At 40.5% G+C, this 15,105-nt stretch overlaps 1 protein-coding gene across 1 annotated transcript in view; it reads right to left on the reverse strand.

The window, feature by feature from the left end:
• The window catches only part of BMP2 (bone morphogenetic protein 2), a 132,202-nt gene extending 119,864 nt beyond the window's left edge, over window positions 1–12,338 (reverse strand). The window contains exons 1-2 of the mRNA XM_064510017.1: window positions 12,167–12,338; window positions 10,947–11,061 (exon numbers count right to left, since the gene is read on the reverse strand). The gene's annotated coding sequence lies outside the window, so the exon portion shown is untranslated. The remainder of the gene's footprint in view (window positions 1–10,946; window positions 11,062–12,166) is intronic.
• Window positions 12,339–15,105: the final 2,767 nt, after the last annotated feature.

The raw sequence follows: 15,105 nt of genomic DNA on the forward strand, positions 1-15,105 counted from the left end.
AGCTAAACTGAAAAGAGTGGGTATCATTTCTATTCCACACATCCTGCTACTCAGCAACCACAAGGACCTCCTTGGTGTACCCTCAGGGAAGGGAAGCCGTGAACATTTCCAAGGATGGATTTAAGAGCAAGTGTCTTGTGCTTCAGTCCACCAGGAGACATAAGATTAACTACATCTCATGTAATCAGTCTGCAGCAACAAAGTTGCTGTAAATATCAGCTGGGCAAAAGTTGAGGTAAATATAACAAAAAGGCACTGAAGATTCATTTTAAACAATAAAGAAAGTGATAAACAAAGGATACCTTTTTATAACACAGCAACAGTCTGTTCTGCTATGCAGAGAACTCCCTGTGTCTTATGGACAGTGCATCTTCAGGTACCTGACGCTCAACAGCCTAAACAAATTTGACTGCCAGATAGAAATACCCCATGGGATTCACAGCTGGCTGATCTAGCCAGATTTCTTTACAGGGCAGCATAATTCCTCCCTTCCTTACTCTCTGAGTGAATAACAATTTGTTTAGGCAAGCAGCTCTTACTCTCACTTTCCTGGTTCAATAAGAATTTCACCTCCATCAGACAGCCAACTGAATAGTTTTTCTCTTATTATTCTCAATATTCATAAACCAGATTTCTATGTGAGATCAGCTCTTTATGCTTCATGACTGCACTCCAGCTGCCTTTAGTCTGATGATATTTTTTTCATCTGCCACACAGATTTTCATACACTGAGGTTATTTCTCAATTATACTGTTGCTTGTGGAAAATTAAGAGGATGGCAGTTTATTGGAAATAAGTGTGAGGTAGAGTCCTACAGGGAGAAAAGTCACTTTGAAGCTTCAGTTGGCCTCAGTTTATATAGGCCACACAAGAGAAGGTGTGGTGGGTCACAAGCTGACATATGGTCGGTAGAAATCATACTGTTTTTGGCACCAGTCCAAACGGGCAAAGCATCAACTAGAACAGGATTTTTTTTTAGTCTTAATGGAAAGTTTTCCACTTCAAATAACCACAACAAGTAGGAGAAATGAGCATGGAAGTCGTTCAGGACTGAAATAAGTCAGAGCATGAAATGTGACAATGAAGAGCTTGCAACCCACAGCTATTTCATGCTTTCTCTACTCCCTCTCCAGGCAAATATATCCATTCTATGAAGTGAACTGTATGCTACTAATTGTATAAGCTAGGCAAATGGGAGATCATGTTTTCACACAGTTATCCCATCTCTTGACAGGCTCATCTGGCAGCACACGTCTTCTAAGCAAACAAAAAAGGGCCAAGTTGCCATGAGCAATCTGTAGTCTCACTCTCAGAAAAAAAAAGTAGAATTGAAACGGGACTCCCCTTGAACAATAGTATAAATATCTCCCACCTCCAGAGAGAAGGGATTTGGCTACTTCCTGTTTGTGCTCAAAGAAAATTTATAGCTGATCATGACACAATAAGTGCTGGGTAAGGTTTATTAATCCTTCCAAACCTACTTCACATTAGTGACTAATTCAAACTTATTTGGTGTATAAATCACAGGGTACTAAAGCATTATGTTTTCCCTCCTCTTTGGCTGCAATTCTGAATCCTTGAGGGTGTTCTTTTACAAACCTCTAATCTATTTATATGGCTCTAAATGGCTCAGCTGAATTATATTTAATAATCTCCCTTCTTGCTCATGCAGCACTTTCCCTCTCCAGCTCCTAGCTTTCAAGCGTCCCACTTTGTAGTGTGCTGCCCTCAGATGAGTTCTCAATAACAGTGCTCAAATCCAGCTCTAAAAGCAGCTCTCCCGCCGAAGCGGCAAGCATCGGCTCACTTAGTGGTCCTGCTACAGAGCCTTCATACACTACTGAAGCACAGAAGTGAGAAGGTGAACTAAGGGAATTTGCAAGGTGGGATGCATAAGGAAAAGCTCAGCAATATTTTTTTCTGAATATTTTTGTCATTCTCACGCAAACACTTTGGATTTATTAAAAATACAAAATAGGACTTTTTTCTTCTTCCTTTTAGGACTGAGGAGTTCTCTAAAAAAGACAGAGATGTAATGCATAGAAGTGGTTTACTACCTCTCCTTCAGGCATGGCTGTTTTCTTCACACTGAAACAAATTCTGTAAGCAGAGCCATACACATGAGTAAAATGCTGCTCCCACTGTGTGTTTTAAGTGTATACACATCAGGGGATATCTATTGCTACTCATTTTCACAGCAGTAGGCACAGTGGTCTCTGATTCTGTCTGATAAATCTAGATGCTGCTTTAATACAGTTTTTTAAAACTTTGTTATGTTTTTATGCATCATCTGTATTTCTGTTGAGAAACCTAGTCTGGGCAAAACAATACATGCAGAATACAGGAGTTTCATGTTCTAACAGTTAACAAAGCTTTTCTATGAAGATGCGCAAGATTACTAATATTCTGATGGTGATATTTTAATTCATCTTAACTATGCATAAACTGTACTGCTGTTAGCAAAGCCGCTCTTCCTACAGTAACTAGCTACAACTCCCACAAACTTGTATAGTAGTACAGGATTTAGCCCCCAGTTAAGAGGCACAATTTATCATAAATACACCTGGTCATAAGAATAACAGGCTCTTCCATTTCCTCTAGAGCACTATGTGGTTTTCCACCTCAGAGAGCACCATTACAATTCACCAATCTGATTTGTTCTTAGAATATAGTCATCAGTTAATCCAACCTACAACTCTGCTTCAAAGATTTCTTATCACAGAAAATTATTCCACAAATTCTCTCTACTATTAAAAAATGGTACACTTTATTTTCCCTTTTTGGTCTGAATTTGTCTCGCCTTTGCTTTGTTACGAGCTCCTCCATTAGATCAAGTCAGGCACTAATATCAAAAACTTTCTCCCACACTACTATCTCTTCATTTTCTCTTAGGCAAATCAGAGTGAGTTAAAGTTTATCTGCAAAAGTAACTCCTAGTTTTTCACCACATCGACCAGCAGGAAGCCGGCTGCCACTACTCACTTCCAGTCTGCCAGCCAGAGGTGACAAACCCAGCACATCTTTCCGATAAAGGAAACTGGAAAGTCCCACTGTTGGCAAGGCCATCACAATGATGAAAAAGCTAAAGTGTTCACCATAATTTACCTATTTTCTCAGAGGATAGTGTTGTTTTCCAGCTATACTGAGGTCAGTATTCAAGTGCAGCTGATCGGAAAAGAAGTGACTTCAAATTCTGATATGCCTAGTAATTGGAAAAGATGGGAAACCAAAATGGGGAAGTGGAGAAGCTGATGGAGCACACCTTACCTTGCCTCCTTCCCCTCGTCACATAAACAAAGGTAACAGGAAGGAGAGAATCAGCACTCCCTCCTCTGCAATCTTCAGAGCTGACCCTGCATGTGGGCGGCAGAGGTTGTCATTCTCATCCCTAGTCAAGACCAAATTGGCCCTCATCACAAAAGTGTTCTCTACTATTGAAATGGTAAGGAAGTGGTAATACTGGATTGCCTCCATTTTCCTCCTTTTAAGCAAGTTTTCCTGAGCCTTATTAAGACTTGCTGATTTTCTGAAGACTTTTCCTGCCCAAAAAAAGAGAAGCAACAACAGCAGGCCAGATTCAGTTGCATTTGATCCTACAGCATATCCTTTTCACTTCACCCTCCCATAGCTCTGGAGCTGACTTCCAAAAAATGCTGCATAGACACTCTCAGAATATCCAGTCCATTTTCAAAGCACCTCAAGTAGCACATTTAGAAGTTAAGGCATCCCAAAATATTAACTGCTTTTGAAAAATCTTTGCTCAGGCCAAAAGGCATAACAAACAGAAGATCATGCACAGAAACGGACATGATATATGACAAGCCGGGTTACACACAAACCTTCCTTCCCAACACAAGCACTATCCTGAAACAGCAGCGTGAAACACAAAGCACGAGTTTTTTGAAGACTCTGTGGTGGGATCCAGGCAGTCACAGTAGACTCCCTTTATTGGCACTGGAGAGAACAGGTACTTCAAGACAGAACTCATCTCATCCTAAAGCAAACATCTGAAATAGGTCGCTTGAAAAGTTCTTCTCTTCGCTCACTTTAACTGGAGCCCAGGGTAACTAGCATAGACGGAGACATCAGCATTGTAGGTATTTCCAGCAGTCTCCCTCCAGCCACTGTGTTACTTTTGCATATCTAGCATAAAGAGGATGAAACCACAGTCTACCCACGGTTTGAGAACTGGGAAGCCACCAGCACTGGGACAGGAAGTAAGTCAAAGGACATGTTAGTTTTCCTAATACTTAGAACAAGAAGTATCCAGGAGAAATCTGGCTTTACATTAGCACATCACTCATCTGTGGATCTCAAGTATCTCACAAAGAAAATCAATGTCATTATTACTATTTTACTTGTCCAAGGTCATCCAGCATAGACCGGAGCTGAACTCTAGTGCTCTGGAACGCTGCTCAGTACCGCACAGACCACACACTCTCCCCTAAACAAGCCTTAGAGGAATGTTAATCTCCAGAAAGGGGGAACTTTGAGAGTCAGACTATGAATCTACAACTAGTTTCTAAGATAAATGAAAATTAAATAAGAGCAATTATAAATGTAAATTAAATAAGAAGCAACATGTCTGGACTGTTTTCTTAGGCATCTCTCTTGAGATTAGCAGAGCAGAAATAACATCTCTCTGACATCACAAGTATGTACTTCTGTGCATTGAGAAAAAACTGCTGTTTATTTGGATCTTTTGAACTCTAGTATCAATATAGTTTCTTAGTCCCCAGAGAGTCCTCAAGGTTTGAGATGTGTATTTTTAACTTCTGCGCTTACTGACATTCCATTCACACTATTTGGCTGTTCTCCCCATCAAGGCTTCATCAGCCATCGCTCTGATTTTGGCACCACTGGGCTTATTTGCTTTACCATTTCCTAAATGTCTGTGTGAAGAGGTGTGGCCAGCCATGCCAATTAATTCACCCACACAAAAACTTTGTTAACTTAAGAGTTAAGGCTCCTTGAGAGCATTTTCCTATCAATGCAATCAGCGTAAACCAAGGAAATCATCAGTTAAGGCAACACTGACACTCAGACCACTTCTACATGCCATGTTCTACATGCCTTGCTGCCCACACACCCCTGCACCTACAGGCGCTCACTGACCCCACTTCCGCACAACAAGCTCACCCTCACCTCCAGGATTCAGCCACCCACAGAGCACACATACAGTCCTTGAGAAACACACACACATACACAGAGCCCCGCAGCAGGAACTGGAAGTGGCAGGAGGGAGAAAGCCCGTAATGGTGGGCTTGGGGGCAGCATGAAGCTCTAACTCACTGTCAGCTGTCATGGGGAGGAGAAGCATTCTGCCATTAGCTGCTGCAGTGTAGCCACAACCCCCTCAGAAAGGTACTCCCACAGAGCTCCGAGTATACAAAGACTACTGTTTGATTTCACTTTAAACAATTTTAGCTGTACTCAGAAAACAGACTCACTTTAAGCTTAAACAGAAGCTTCTTGAAAGAGCTTTAAAATTCCTTTGCATCTGTCAATTTTTTTTCCTGGATTTTTTAAGTGCTGTTGCTAAGGCAAGGAAAAATCTGAATCAAGCAATTTGGTGGTTGGAAAAGCCAACATTTTTGAATTTGAAAAAAAACAGAAAATTTTTAGAAAGTTTTATAGAAAACAAGGTGACGCAGGAAGAGCATGGAAAGTGCTTGGTTTAGAATTTATATTAATGTTAGATTTAAAGGGTGCCATCAATAAACTACTAGTAGTGCCTATCAAATAAAATGGCACCACTTGCCTTCAATGAGACAAAGAAGATTCAGCACTCTGGGACCTGATATATTATGCTACCAACAAAAATGAAACGCAGCCAGCGGACTGCAGTTCTTAGCATCGGCATTGCTTATGTCCTCTATGTTTCATCATAGTTACTATACCAAATCTTGATACTACTGCATTGGACAAGAAGATTATGACCATGTGAAATTTGAATTCAGTCTCACGGGTAATAGTCTTGATGACAGGTAACAAACTATTTCCCCCGCAAAATTCCTCTGTATAACTTCAGTTAAGTTAGAATATATTCATCTCAACAACTGCACATAGCTGCCACTCTCTATCCACCAGACGCCTGGCTCAGTCCAACAGTGTATGGCAGCTGTCTGACCACCGATTTCAGAAATATGCCACTTAATGGCAGACATCAGCACTGGCCTAGTAACTACCTGTGCCATGCTCATACTTGTGGTGATGAGATCCTCTGAACCTCAGCTCTATTGTGAGCTTCAGACTCAAACTAAATGAGAATGGACAATATCCAGCTAGTATCGATTAACTTAACTCCATAATCCCCAGACGGTTGTGTCCAGAGGGGGTCTGAGCCTGGCATTTAAGATTCTCAACCTCTGGCTCCAACTCAGTTCTTAAGTCAGTGTAGCTCACATCTTTAAAAATAATTAGTTGTCTAATTCCTATTGAAATCAGCTAGGGACTTAAAGCACTTTCAGAACCTGCACTCTATTCTTTGTATCTCAGTACTTTATCAGTAAAACAAGAAAATAATCCAACCACTGTCTGTCCTGTTCATTTTTGAGAAAAGGACTGTCACTTATGGGGTGTTCATAAAATACCAGACACAAGTAGGGCATGCTCTTGGTGGGGGCAGCTAACTGCTCCTGGTGCAATACACTGGATAAACAGACTTTGGAAGTCAGCATTGTACAAGCAGTTGCATGCTGTACTCATAGAGCAACAGGCAAAGAAGAAACACAAGCTGGACACACCAACCGAGTTGGCAGGAGAACTGATTCTTTTTTTTAAGTTGCCATAAAGACCCACTGGAACAAGAGCTTCCCAAATCTCTGCAGATATGTCTGTGACATTTCTATCATCAGTGGGCTGCTGCTTATAGAAGTAGAGCATTAGGCTTTCGTTAAAGGAGTTTTAAAAGCCTCTCTGTTCACTTTCAACTATTCATCACAGTCATTTGAAGTTCTCTTTTGCACTCCTCCTATTCCCTACTCACATCTGGTACTGCCTGTTACTACGCTGCAACCATAAATATCCAAGGAATGATATGGAGAGATTGGAAGCTCTGCTCCAATGTCCTCACAGCCAAGCAGTCAATACAGTCTTAGATTATCACCATGATAAATATATAGGATGGGGGAGTGGAGGTACAAAGTTCCCCATCCTAGAATGCATCTTTTAAGTAACACTTCATTAGCAGGGTCAGTTTATTCTCAGTGAGCACCTAGGCTAAAAATACATTTCATGTTAAAAACAAACAAACAAACAAAACAAAACAAAACAAAAAAACAACAAAAAAAACCTGTCTCCTTCAGTAAGTACACTTGCATTGACAACTCCAGAACAGATGAAATTTAGCAAGAGTGTTTTAGAAGGGATGATGTCTCTCAATAGCTGGTCTCCTGGCAAAATCTGGCATCTAAATACAAGAGGCTAAAGGGGGAGAAGGCTGTTTTTAATTGTCTTCATTCCAGGTACCTAAAACAGTGATTGTATGTTGCCCCAACACAAGAAATTGTTACAGGTTACACTGATTACATCAGATATTGCTCTGCACTTGGTGAGCATTTCTGCAGTCGTGTGATATTCTGCTGTTCTCAGTCTCCGCTGCACAAACTAGTCCATGACTGATTTGTCTGATTATGGAAATGGGACAGAAACTGCAATCTCTTTCTCATTTTTTCCAAATGACAACTGAAATTACACTGATGGTATCAGCTGTTAACTTCATTTTCCATCTTCATCAGAAGCTCATTACAGCTGGTGTACTAATTTTTTTGGAAAAGAGGCTTCGTTACTTTAAGTGTAGACTTTAAGAAAATGGGGTTTGGCCAGTACTCATTAAATGGTTCTCTAAATGCAGGGTTATGGAAGATGGTATTTCCAACAGCATAGGTAAACTGGCAGTATGAACACTTTGAAGTACAGAATGGACCTGTAAAAACAATGTGAAGCTTCTCTCAAAACTCGTCTTCCTGTAAACTTAGGGGAAAATATCTGCTGAGAAAAAATACGTTAGGGCCCATCTTCTCTCTGAAAGCTCTTTTTGCTTTGTCATTAAGAACAAACAGATTCATTCTGGAAAATTTTCTGAAGATGTTCTTGAGTTCCCATGCCTTAAGGACAGGTACCACTGTGGTGTTTACATACTGGTGAGAACATAGAAAAAAACATTCTAATTCTATGATTCACAAACATATGCAAACCAGTTCTCAGTGCTTAAAAGAAATTAATCTCAAGAGCTTTTCTTCATTTCTCTGAATCCAATCCAGTTCCCAGTGAAATCATGAAAAAACTTTCCAAAGGTTTCAGAGGACATTAGACCCCCTTTCTTGACTGGCCATCTTAACTTCTCAACCTCATTGCACTGAATACCAATTTTTTAAAAACGACTAAGTGCACAACTTGTAGCTACATATACAAAGCTGCCTGCATACTCAGACTGCAAACAGAGTGCATGAAACTCAAGAAAAAGGCAAAAGCAGTAACAGTATAACACAGTAATGCCTTTCAAGTGCCTCCCTTCCAGGAGGCACTTAGGGGTTAAACTGGACTACAGTGAAAGAAATTGCTGGTGAAGGGTTCATTTATTTACATTCCCATTAGAGGAGTCTACAAAGACATACATCAACAGAAACAAACCATTTTAGTACATTCACTGACTGAACATCCATCAGTGAATGTGATCGATGCCAACATGGCTTAGGACTGACAAGATATCATTATTGTAGTGCCAAAGGAGGAGGGGGGCAGGGGAACGAACAAAAGGGAGTGCTGAGCCTTGCCTTAACAATGAGCCCCTATTCTCTTTCTCCGCACCTGAGCTTCAAGGCTTCAAAAGCAATGAACTTTTTTCATTGGCCAACAGCAGATATCCTGTGGTTTGCTTCATGCTTGGTGGTATACTAGTCCTTGGTGTTATACAACACTATTTCCTTAAAAGGAGCCTTTCCTCTCATAGCATCTCTTGACTACTGTATCACTGCTAAACAAATGACATCATCTCACTCAACCACATGCAGCTTCACTGCTTCCCCCTTCCCACTGTTTGCATTCACTGTTTATTTTTTCAAGCACCTCACCCCCTATTAATCCACTAGACAGTACAAAAGATCCATTTGTGAAAAACAGAGATTAGAACTGTAAGCCCTCAGTCTTTCTGTGAAACACCTGTTTAATTCAAATAACTACGGGGAAAGAAGTGGAAAGTAGGACCAATTGTTGGTGGAAATGAAGCTAAGAGAAAATTCCTAGCGTGATGAGAGCTAGCAAACATTATGTAGATGGTGGTCATCTTGCCTTCTTCAATTGGTAGTGCAGAACACGCACACAGCACCTGTAATGCCAAACTCATGTGCCTGTGACACTCATAGGCTCCTTATCAAGTGCCCCTGCTCTTCAAATCTTAATAGAATGCAGAGATATGCAAAACACTTAACTGAGATATTTTCTAAGGGTTTTTTTATTCTTTTTTTCATTTGCTTGAAGTTTAATTGAAAAAGATTGACACTGTCTTGAAATTGGTAATATTTAACCAGCTCCTTTTCTGAAACACACTCAGCACCAAAAAAAGACCTCTCCATTGAGATTTTGAGGTGTGGGCAAGTGTCCCAGGCTTTGGGGGGCTTTTTCGTTTGCCTTTTTAAATAGCACGAAAAATCTGTCTCAGTTTTGAAAAATGAGTACTTTAAGGGGCATGAACATTGCTTAGGACTGTTTTAATGATTTTGGACAATCATAAATTATAACAGCAGCTTTTGTAAACATCGAGACTTTGAGAAAGGATCAGTAACTGGATGGTTTCTAGATTTATCTTCATTGAATACAAAGGTAAATGACAATATACAAACAAAAATACCAAGTGGCATAGCATGGCTCTGAGTCATTCTCTTTCTTGTATAAAATGAGAGAAAATTATATACCAAACAGATTGTGTAAGCACCATAGGAAATAACTAAAGCTGGAAGAAGGCCAGGCTACATTAATAGCTGCTATTTGATCTAGTTCAGGATCCCTGAACACCCCATACCTGATGAAGTCAGTGGAAAGGCTCGTATCGATTTCAAGAGGCATTGTATTGGGCCCAAAATGACTGGCAAACAATAGTGCATGGAACAGTGAACAGTGGTGAAGCTAGAGCAATTAAGTTCATCACCACACTGGAAAGCAGACTGTGGTAATACTCCCACTAACCATATTTCAACACTGATCATCTTTTCCTCGTTCCAGAGGAATCTGGCCTCTTGAGTACTTTTAAGCCTCTGAAATCAATGGCATTACTCAAGGAATAAAGTACCACAGAACCTGAATATTTATGGTAAAATCTACCGCAGCAATTTCTAATGTACTGTGATCCAAGAGTTCTGAATAAAAGACCAAGAAGGAAAAGACAGATCTTCAATTGATGCAAATCAGCTGTTTCGCTTACAAGGCAATGGAGCTGCAACAATTTGCAACTACCAAAACTACAGCTTATCATCTTCAAAATGAAAATAGTTTTTGCAGTATTCACAGCTAAGAGCAGCTCCTTGCTTTTATTTTCTTACAGTTTAATAATAGGTCATTTCTGTTGCTTCACAGTGCAATGTTTTTGCATATTACAAAACTGGGGACATTATGAGAAAGTCCTTAGATTCCAGTTGGTTTCTTCTAAGTTGCTTGCTTATGCATCGGTAACTTCTTCAAGCGGTCCCCAGCAGAAATGAAGCATGTATTACATAAGGAAGTGTGGACACAGGAATAATATAAAACACACCTTTTGTTCTCTTTTCTAAACTCTTTTCGGAATTGATTCCTAATAAATTCTGTTAACTACACATAGAAACAAATACGTGTATTGTGTGTGTGTACATAATAAATACATGTGTATACATATATACCTATATGTAGCTACTTACATAGCTGTAATAATGGTTATCCTTTCAAATGGCTCATCAATAGCAGGTTTTACTCACCTGATGGGCAATTTGCCATACGGGCCATTCTGTCTGTCAACACACCTTATCTGCTATCATGCCTTTCTTCAGATCTGTAGTTGCAGGTAAGAAAAGGTTGGATATCTGTCTCCTCCTAAACACAATAAAATTAAAGCTGTAATTAGCAGCCTTCTCTGGAGAACCAGGTTACATTCCACTCCACATTTAGAGGCAGTGCAGAAGTGACAGGCCTCTTGGGACAATATGCAAGCCAAAGAGAGAAAGTAAGCCCAGATGTGTTTCAAGCTCAGAATCACACTAAAAATAAATGCGAGCTAAGTTCATCCTTCCTGCAGGAGGGAGAATTATAAACAGGAATTAATGCCTGGACTGCACCAGGATTCCCACAAAGTAGTCCAGCATGAGGAAATCAGGTTTCATCTCAAGTCAGTCTGAAAAGAAAAGAAATCTTGGAGTTTTTTTCAGAAAAATAAAATAACATGAAGTATTTCCTTGTGATGCTGACTAGTTTTACTACAGTCAAAATGATGAACAAAAACAAGAGCAAACAATATAGTATTACCTATCTGAAATGGAATATTTCAGTAATTTCCCCCCCAAATTGAAGAAGTTGTTTAAATTACTGCAAAATGTTTTTAATTTTGTTAAATCAGTATCTTCTGAAGGAAAATTGCTCCCTCCAAAAGAACAATTCATCCTCTTTAGAAGTAACAAGCTGCAAGTAAGGTGCTGGGTAAAAGATAGTGGGAGAATGAATGACATATTATATAAATGAGTAAATGCTTCCAAGTCCCTATGCAATCAAGTATGTTGTGCCTTCTGATCTAAAACAACACCAGTGCATAGTCTTTTACATTGCAGTAGAAGAGCCTCCTCTGTTACTTGCAGCATTTTCCTGAGCGTCAATACAGTGCTATTCCTGAAATATGCTGTATATATACCGTAAATATCACAGGAGTGGGAGAAGGCGGACAGCTCAGCAGACTGGTAATATGAGCCTTAACTGTTACTTGAAAACTCTTGTCTCGGCCTTTCTGCAACGCAGTATGAAGATGAGCACAGCGCTTGTCCCCTTGCCAACATGGCAGACATACCTTGCATTCACACTGCCTAAAAATGCATAAAGTCAGGCCTTTCTTAAATACAGTGCAAGCACCTTATGCAAGCTGCCACTGCCATACAACAATTCTTCTGCATCTAGAGCTTTTTTTGAACATGGTGACAGCACTTACACTTACCTTGACACATGCAGAAACTGCTGACCTTCAATTCTAGTCCTTCTCATGCACTCACATTGCACTCATTTTCCACAGAGAACAACAGGAAATGATAAAAGAGGCAGCAGCAGGTTATACCATTAGGAAAGCTGCTCATGTTCCTTCCATCTTGAGATGTTTGAGAAGAATCTCTCCTGTTGAGCATGAAGGAAGCACAGGTTGACTAACACTGATTTAAGCAACTTCTAGACACCTAAAGGAAGTGAGATGAACCATATTTAGGATGAGAACACAACACCCACAAACACGTGACATGCCTCAGTCATGGACCTGATGGCCTTCGCCATTGGCTGGTAAAGACAACCTACCTTTATTTCAAATTTGTTCTGCTTAATACCTGGGAGGATGGGATCTTGGTGTCACCTATGTTCAGTCTTGCCGCCTACCAGCCACAAGGCCTCTGGGGTACCATCTGATTCCTGAACTTCCGCTCCCCTGTCTGGCCTATTTAAACCTCCACTATTATTCACTGCTTTGTACAGTCATATGCTACATGCTCCAGTCCATGCACAAGTCTGGAAGGAGCAGATGACTCCCCAACTGCTTCTGCACAGTGTTTCTAACTGGTATGTGGACGGAACAGTGCTTCCATTCAAAAATGATGAAAAATTAGTCACAAATGTGTTCTGAAGATTTTCAGAGAAACTAGGTGCCCAGCCATCATCTTTTATTTTGAAAAATCATCCCATTTTGCATTAAAATTGATACTCTGTCATATGTTACTAACATCTCCCCTCTTTTTTAAAAGAAACTCAGTTCACCATTCTGAATTTTTTCTTGGTATCTAGTAGTTTAAAAAATATTGCAATGCTAAATTTTTAGTAAAAATTTAGTTTCAGTGCAGCCATTTTTTAGCCAATATAGATCATCCATCTTAATTATCAAACTCAAGTAAGCAGCTGTGTCAAATGAATTAGCAACATGCACATAATCCCTTTACATATATTCTTGTTAGAGTATCTGCGTTTCAGCTGATAGATCTGTCATTAACGCAAACATATTTTAGCTCTGCTTATAATTGAAACCTTACTTCTGGACAGCCATTTGGCTCAGAGCGCCATGAGAACTACCTTTTCCATGTTCATAAACATCTCTTCTAGTCCTTTGTGTCACCACCTGATTACATCTCTGGCATTGTTGACTTCTCTTTGGCAACGAGGAGAACATCATTTCATCAAGTCTACAATCCTGTGTTAAAACTTGGATTTGAGGTTTAAGGCCAAACAGAAAGAATGGGAGATGTCTTATATAACAAACTCCCTTTTCTACAGACCAGCTGATTTTCTCCTTAGCAAAAAGAAATTATTAACTAATGAGGTCAATCAAGAACATAGGGTACTTGCAACTACTGTCCTCTTCCAAGCTTTGCCTATATATTCAAAAAGCAAAAGTGATTTTAAAAAAAACAAACCACAATAGACAGAAGAAAGGCGCACTGAGAGAGGAAAGAGGAGTGATGTTTCACATCTCATTTAGCAAAACAGTGATGGTTCTGAAATGCAACAGCTCTTCTTCAAACGTGCTTTGAGGCTTTCCTGCCCCTTGCAGAATTCCTGTATTTGGACCCTGTCAGTCACCAATTTCTCATCCACCCCGAATGCTCTGGGGCAGAACAGGAACTAAAGTAGAAAATGCTTCTGCCTGTTGCTTCCAAGGGAGATAAGTAGCCTTTTAAAGGACACATTTTTGTTTCCTTTTGTCACCTCTTGTGGACCTACTGTGTTCCACAAGACTCCTTGCAAACTCAGCAACTCAGCGGTTGAGCCAGTATCACCTCCCTACCACAAAACAGATTGTCCTGATGGGGCACTTGCAGAGGCTCAGAACAGCCCTCTCCCCCCCAACCCCCCCAAGCAGCTTGAGGTGACACTGGAAGATAATAATCCCTCCTTGCTCTTCACCAAATCCTCCTTCACTCAGCGTTGTGTGGGTTCGGGGTCTCTGGCAAAAACATCACCAACAAAGTCCATATTCCTGCATGGCTGTGGAGAGATTCTGACAAACTAGTTTTCACAGCTATTTTTCATATGAGAGGTATGTTAAAATGCCTATGCCCTGGCTTCAGATCTGGATCTGGGGAGAAGTAAATTTTTACTAGGATAAAATTAATCTGCCCCTTCCTCCCCCATATCTATCCACCAGATGTCTATCTGGTTTCCCTTCTTGTATTTTCAGTCCATGCGAATTGCCATTCCTGTTCCTCAATTCTTTTCACTCTTTGAATCACTGTAAGTTCCTGGCTCTAAGTTCTCTCTGCTCTAAACCCCTTGGTGGCTCATAGTGCCATTCCCTTTGCATTTTTGCCAGGCTACCCCTTCTTTTCCTCCACCGGCTGCTGACATGAGAGCACGGGAGCGAGAGGCCATGGTGTTCCTTGCTGAGGACACTGCAGAGGCAGTCCCAGCTCAGCCCACACAAGCCCAGGATGCAGCAAGCTTGGGGAAGGCACACGCGTGCCTTTCACAGGGGCAGAGGTGAACTGGACTGAATGCAGCCAGCACAAGCAGAGTTTAGCTGCCAAGCTCTAACACAGAGAACGGATGTGAACTGAGATATTACACAAGCTCATGCCTTGGCCAAACTAAGGCACACAGTCACATGGAAGGCAGAAAGACCATCCCAGGATCACCTCATTTCAAGTCCTTTTTAAGGCTCTTCTGAAACAGCTGTAACATATTTTAATGTAAGAAAAATAATATATTCTTCCCTGTGCTCAGTTTCAGATATTGTGGAATCATTTCTGCTGACCATTTACAAAGAAATTCAGCCTGAAGCAGACCTCAACACGTATGATTTCTGCATGCCTGGTAAAAGTTTAACAGCATTAGAGGTTACTACAGTGGAAATTGTTGGGCATCACTGGTTTCACTTATAATAATGAAACTTGGTTAAAAATTAGG

The sequence above is a fragment of the Dromaius novaehollandiae genome, chromosome 3 (genome assembly GCF_036370855.1).
Source record: "Dromaius novaehollandiae isolate bDroNov1 chromosome 3, bDroNov1.hap1, whole genome shotgun sequence".
NCBI lineage: Eukaryota > Metazoa > Chordata > Aves > Casuariiformes > Dromaiidae > Dromaius > Dromaius novaehollandiae.